Below are 7,343 nucleotides of genomic sequence, written 5' to 3'. Positions count from 1 at the left end.
AATTACTTGATATATCAGGAAATGAACAAAGTTGCTGATATGGTGGATAATGATCGATTTAACTTACTTCTCGAGCATTTGAGTCATGTCCGCATAGTCCTGGGGATCTTTTCGTCTTGAGTCTAAGACGGTTACTAGTCCCTGCTCAAGCTTAATCTCTAGGAGAATATAGTGGAAACTGCACACGCATGCATAACTCATCAATTACATTACTATAACCTTGACTAATATATAAGGGAAACCAAATACGCACAAGACAGTAACACTCACTTGAAGTTGTAAGGAAAAAGTATTATATCTTTGTTTTCATTTATTACCAACGATCATAGAAAGTTGGCATCGGTATCTGCGGCATGAAATTTAACCTGAGTTGCATCTATGATATTTGTGTTAATGAACCCAATATCACCGATTTGTCGTTTCTTCAATTCGACGATCTTCAATCTGCATAATATAGTGAGGATAATTATAAATACATGCAATGAAAGAGCTGAGCTATATAGAGAGACTTAATGACAGAAGTAGTACTACTTACAGATAGTAGCAGGTGACCGTTGCTTTATCGAGGGCCAATTGATTGAAAAACTGAAAGAACTCCTCAAATGGAACAGGCAACAGATCAATTCCAACGAGGTCATGCTCCTTTTTAACTCTCACATACAAAGTACTCCTCCCCCCAGACTCTCTGCAGATTTTCAAGTACCAATCATGCAATCTTCGCATCCTCGTTGATAGAGATCTTTCATCTTTGACGAGAGGCTTCCCGTACTCGTATCTTTGTATCTGCACCTCCATGAAATCATAATATACATTGTCAGGCAGGTAATCTCCAAGATTGCTATAACCGGGCACCATCCTCGGATCATTAGCGACGATGTCGCTAGGCACCTTGAGCGGGGGGCACGATTGCTTCGCTTGTTCACCGAGCTGTGCAATTTGTTTCCCATCTCGTCGTTCTTTCAGCCCTTGATCACTGACAGTACTTCCCGACCGCTCTGCTTCAGAAAATTCATTTCCAATAATGCGCTCATAGTTTCCTTTCGGCGGAGACTTGGGTGGTTTTGTCAGGGCAGCCAGAGTGCGCTTCGCTTTCACCGGATCTACCTTCTCCTCAGGAGGTGGATGTTTCTTTGCTTTCACCCCTTCAAAGAAGTTCCTCACTTCTTCTCGCGCGATCTCGGCATTCTCCTCCGGGGTCCTCTCGTATGGTAACTTCTCTGGAGTCTTCAGAGAAGGACCGAATCTATATGTCCTCCCGCCTCTAGCTGTACTGCTAGACACCGGCAGAGCAGACGGAGCGGTTGTCTTCTTTACTTGCTTACGAGGCGGAGGAGAAGGACTACGACGCGCCGGAGCAGCTGGAGCGGCGGCAGGTCTCTTCCGCCCTTGCTGACGAGGCGGAGAAGGAGGAGGCTGGCTGCTCGGGCGCGCCAGTGCAGGCGGAGAAGGAGGCGGAGTGCCGCAACGCGCCGGAGAAGGAGCCGGCCGAGTGCCCTGATCGTCACTCACCGGAGGAGGAGGCAGTGGAGGAGGCGGAGTGCCCTGACTCGCCGGAGGAGGAGGAGGCGGAGCCGTCCAGTTTGGAAGGTTGATGAGCTCCTTTCGCCATAGGCATGGAGTCTTCAGAGCAGAACCCAGCCGAGTCTCCCCTTCACCGGTAGGGTGGTCAAGCTGGAGGTCCTCAAATCCCTCCATTATTTCATCCACCATCACCCTAGCATATCCTTCTGGAATTGGCCGGCAGTGAAAAGTTGCGCCGGGTTCAGTAGGAAAAATAGAGCCAACAGCCGCCTTGACCTTCATATTAATCCATTGCGTCATAAAGTGGCAATTTTGAGACTCCGTGATAGCATCCACGGGATAGCTGGCAGGAGCCGTCAAGACATGCTCCGGCTGAAGCAGCTCGGTGGAAGCCACACTGCTTCTCCGCCGAGATGGCGGGGTAGCTTCGGGGGAAGCTTCGGCAATTCGTTTGCTGCGATTTGCTTCTCGTTCCTCTATCACTTGTACCCTTGCTTGCAGCACCTGCATTTGGGTCTGCTGCACTTTTTTCCTCCTCTCCTGGCATTTGTAACCGCCTACGTCCGGAAACCCAACCTTCCACGGAATGGAGCCTGGCATGCCTCGTGTCCGTCTAGGGTGCTCAGGATTCCCGAGGGCCATTGTGAGCTCGTTGTTCTCTCTGTCTAGAACGAACATCCCTTGCTGCGCTGCTTCGATATACTGCTGAAGCTTCTTGACTGGTATGTCCATTTGATCGTTCGTCCAAATGCACTTCTCTGATACAGGGTCCAAGGTTTCGCCAGCCCCGAAGAACCAAGTCCGGCAACGGTCTGGCCAGTTAATTGTCTCTGGTTCGATCCCTTTATCAGCCAGATCATTCTCAGTCTTGGCCCACTTAGGCTGGGCTACGAGGTAGCCACCTGACCCCGTGCGATGTTGATGCTTCTTCTTCGCAACATTTTGCTTGTTTGTCGCCGACATCTTCTTACTCTTTTCCGATGTCTTGTGGGCCACAAATGCGGGCCAGTGATCTCTGATCTTCTCATATCTGCCCTTGAATTCTGGTGTCTCTTTATTTTCGACAAACTTATTCAGCTCTTTCTTCCACCTCCTGAATAGTTCTGCCATCCTCTTAAGAGCAAAAGACTTGATTAATTGCTCTTTAACTGGCTTCTCCGGATCATCCTCTTGCGGTAGGGTGAAATTTGACTTCAGCTCAGTCCAAAGATCATTTTTCTGCATATCATTGACATAAGACACGTCAGGGTCTTCTGTAGCCGGCTTTCACCATTGCTGGATGCTGATCAGGATCTTGTCCCTAACCAAAACCCCGCACTGAGCAACAAATGCGCTCTTTGTCCGGAGGGGTTCAATCGGTTGGCCGTCGGGCACAATTGCTATGATCTCAAACTTTTCATCCGAGCTCAACTTTTTCTTTGGGCCTCGTCTCTTTACCGAAGTTGTGCTCGATCTGGAGGGCTAGAAAAAAGAAAAAAGACTTAATTAATATGTGTACATACCAAAAAATGACTGCATCAATTAGCTAGTCAGCAGAAGACGTCATCACGGTCTCCTTCTTGCACCGGCATTGGGTCACCGAAGCCATCCTCACGGTCTCCTTCTTACACCGGCATTAGGTCACCGGAGCCATCATAATCATAGCCAGCTGCTTCCAGACCATCGATGTCGTTGAGAAACAACGAGCAGACGGCATCACTTCCTCGTGCGATTATGTCCCCCAACAACTCTTCTTGTACTTCGTCTCGGGCGGTGTCCATAGTTTCTACAAATATTTACAACATGGCAATTATTATTCAAACATGACAGATGGATATATTAGTGGCAAATGTAGAACTAATATTAATTAGTGGCCTCGATGCTGCTTCTCTAGGGTTTGGGGTGGCCTCGACACTGCTTCTCTAGGGTTTGGGGTGGCCTCGACAACGCTTCAAGGATAAAAAAAAGAAGAGGAAGAAGAAAAAAAGAGGAGAAGAAAGAATAGAGGAGTTCTTACAATGACGATACTTGTGGGACGTGGATGTACTGTCCGACACTGACGGCCACATGTATCTCACACCGACGATACTTGCTATTTAGGGTTTCCTCTACCGCTCGGTGACCCTCGACGACCCTCGTTCCCGATAAAAAAAAGAGGAAGACCCTCGACCCCTCGGCGACCCTAGACCCCCTTGGTTACTCCTCTATTCTTTCTTCTCCTCTTTTTTTTCTTCTTCCTCTTCTTTTTTTATCCTCTTCTTCCTCTCATGTTCGACGACCCTCGACCCCTCGGCGACCCTAGACCCCCTCTCGACCGTCAACCCCTCGGCGACCGTCGACCCCCTCTCGACCCTTGACCCCTCGACGACCCTCGACGACCCTCGTTCCCGATAAAAAAAGAGGAAGAAGAAGAAAAAAGAGAGGAGAAGAACTCCTCTATTCTTTCTTCTCCTCTTTTTTGTTCTTTTTCCTCTTCTTTTTTTATCCTCTTCTTCCTCTCATGTTCGGCGACCCTCGACGACCCTCGTTCCTGATAAAAAAAAGAGGAGGAAGAAGAAAAAAAAGAGGAGAAGAAAGAATAGAGGAGATCCTCTATTCTTTCTTCTCCTCTTTTTTTTCTTCTTCCTCCTCTTTTTTTATCCTTTTCTTCCTCTCATGTTCGACGACCCCCTATCGACCCCCTCTCGACCGTCGACACCCTCTCGACCCTCATATATAAAACATTTTCTTCCTTCTTCTTCCTTCTATTCCTTCTTCCTAAATATATAAAACTTTTTTTAAAATGAAACTAACCTAAAATGTACTAAATCAGAGAACATATATAGATAAAACTTTTCTAATAAAATAATCTAACTTTTGCATATATGTATTTTTAAAACATCATTACAATTGAAAAAACACATACATATATACCTATATGAACATACATAAAAAACATATATGAACATACATACAAAAACATATATCTAAAAGATACATACATATATATATATATATGAAAATCTAAAAACATGTAAAAAACATGTATAATTAAAAAAATGCACGGTGGTGGCGGCGGGGGCGGCAGACGCGCGGTGCTCACAGAGGCGGTGACGCGTCGGGGCAGGGGACGGCCGGTGAGGGCGCGGGCGACGAGGGCACGGGCGACGGCGACGACGGGCGCGTGTGACGGCGACGACGGGCGTGGGCGATGAGGGTGCGGGCGAGGGCGCGGGCGACGACAACGACGGGCGCAGGAGACGGCCGGCGATGGTGCGGGCGATGGCGACGACGGGCGCGGGCGGGGTGTGGCATCGGGGCAGCCTGGCATTGTCGAGGAGGTCGGCGTCGTCGGGGGCAACTGGCGAGGGAAATTTGAAAATTTCACAAGTCCTGGTTATATACCAAAGGCATTGGTCACGGTTCGTGGCACAAAACATGACCAATGCCCCCCTTTAGTCCCGGTTGGTGCCACCAACCGGGACCAAAGGCCTCTTTTCAGCAGCCCAAAGGACGGGAAGCGGCGGCCTTTGGTCCCGGTTGGTAGCACCAACCGGGACTAAAGGGGGGCATTGGTCACGGTTTGTGCCACGAACCGTGACCAATGCCCCCTTTAGTCCCGGTTGCTGGCACCAACCGGGACCAAAGGCCTTGTGCTGCCCCGCGCCCAAACTTTTGTCCCACCTCGCTAGCTGAGAGAGCTCGAGAGTGGTTTATAAGCGCTACTGCGCCTTCCCTCTCGAGCTCCTCTCAAATACAGGCTTTCGGGCCTAACCCTGCGCTGTGTGCCTGTGGGCCTACTGGGCCTCCTGCGGGCATGAATCCTGGCCCATGGTAGGGTTTCTAGTCGTATTCAGGCCGTGGGGGCCCAGTAGGTGGCACTTTTTTTCTTTGTTGCTTTATTTATTTTATTTTGTTTCTACTTACAACAAAATACTTATTGTTGCTCTTTTTTCCAGTTTTTTTGTTTTGTTTTCTGCATTATTTATTTTCTTTTGTTTTTTGCTTTATATTTTAATTCTTTTTTGCTTTTAGTTTTAGAAAAATTATGAACTTTCTGTTAGTGCCATTAGTTTTCAAATTTGAAAACACTTTTTTAGTTTTTTGTTTTCTTTGTTGCTTTATTTATTTTATTTTGTTTCTACTTACAACAAAATACTTATTGTTGCTATTTTTTCCAGTTTTTTTGTTTTGTTTTCTGCATTATTTATTTTCTTTTGTTTTTTGCTTTACTTTTTTGTTCTTTTTGCTTTTAGTTTTAGAAAAATTATAAATTTCTGTTAGTGCCATTAGTTTTCAAATTTGAAAACACTTTTTTAGTTTTTTTTAGTTTTCTTTGTTGCTTTATTTATTTTATTTTGTTTCTATTTACAAAAAAATACTTATTGTTGCTATTTTTTTGTTTTCCAGATTTTTTGTTTTGTTTTCTACATTATTTATTTTCTTTTGTTTTTTACTTTATTTTTTATTTCTTTTTGCTTTTAGGTCAACAAAATTATAAACTTTCTGTTAGTGCCATTAGTTTTAGAAAAATTATAAACTTTCTGTTAGTGCCATTAGTTTTCAAATTTGAATAGTTAAAATTTGAATTCTTTGAAATTTGTGTGAATCACAAGTTTGTGATTAACTTTACTAAAAAAATGAACATATATGCACCTATAGAGAAAATTCGACCTAAATTCATAGTTTTCAAATAAACTCTGAAAAAGTTGGCATAGCATACTCGTGTGTTACAAAGTTGGCATGGTATCATCATAATAGTTGCGGGAGAAAGTCTTCACTTTTTCTTCGCTTGTGTCATTTGCTTATTGCGCCGTAACCATGGATAATCTTCATCGTTTATCAGGATGCTTGGGTCAGCCTTGACATTGAAGGGAGGAATTTCATGAAACTTTTCATAATCTTCAGACATGTCTGTCTTGCCGTCCACTCCCAGGATGTCCCTTTTTCCTGAAAGAACTATATGGCGCTTTGGCTCATCGTATGATGTATTCGCTTCCTTATATTTTCTTTTTCTCGGTTTGGTAGACATGTCCTTCACATAGATAACCTGTGCCACATCATTTGCTAGGACGAACGGTTCGTCAGTGTACCCAAGATTTTTCAGATCCACTATTGTCATTTCGTACTGCGGGTCTACCTGTACCCTGCCGCCTGACAGATTGACCCATTTGCACTTAAACAAAGGGACCTTAAAATCATGTCCGTAGTCAAGTTTCCATATGTCCACTATGTAACCATAATATGTGTCCTTTCCGCTCTCGGTTGCTGCATTAAAGCGGACACCGCTGTTTTGGTTGGTGCTCTTTTGATCTTGGGCGATCGTGTAAAATGTATTCCCATTTATCTCGTATCCTTTGTAAGTCAATACAGTCAAAGATGGTCCCCTGGACAATAAGTACAACTCATCACAAACAGTGTTGTCACCTCTGAGACGTGTTTCCAACCAACTGCTGAAAGTCCTGATGTGTTCACATGTAATCCAGTCATCGCACTGCTCTGGGTGTTTGGAGCGCAGACTGTTCTTGTGTTCATCGACATACGGGGTCACCAAGGTAGAGTTCTGTAGAACTGTGTAGTGTGCTTGAGACCAAGAATATCCGTCCCTGCATATTATTGAGTCACTTCCAAGAGTGCCTTTTCCAGTCAGTCTCCCCTCATACCACGATTTAGGGAGACCTATCTTCTTAAGGCCAGGAATGAAGTCAACACAAAACCCGATAACATCCTCTGTTTGATGGCCCATGGAGATGCTTCCTTCTGGCCTAGCGTGGTTACGGACATATTTCTTTAGGACTCCCATGAACCTCTCAAAGGGGAACATATTGTGTAGAAATACAGGCCCCAGGATGACAATCTCGTCG

This window comes from Triticum aestivum, chromosome 3A (genome assembly GCF_018294505.1).
Source record: "Triticum aestivum cultivar Chinese Spring chromosome 3A, IWGSC CS RefSeq v2.1, whole genome shotgun sequence".
Taxonomy (NCBI): Eukaryota; Viridiplantae; Streptophyta; class Magnoliopsida; order Poales; family Poaceae; genus Triticum; species Triticum aestivum.
This window is presented reverse-complemented; position numbering follows the sequence as displayed.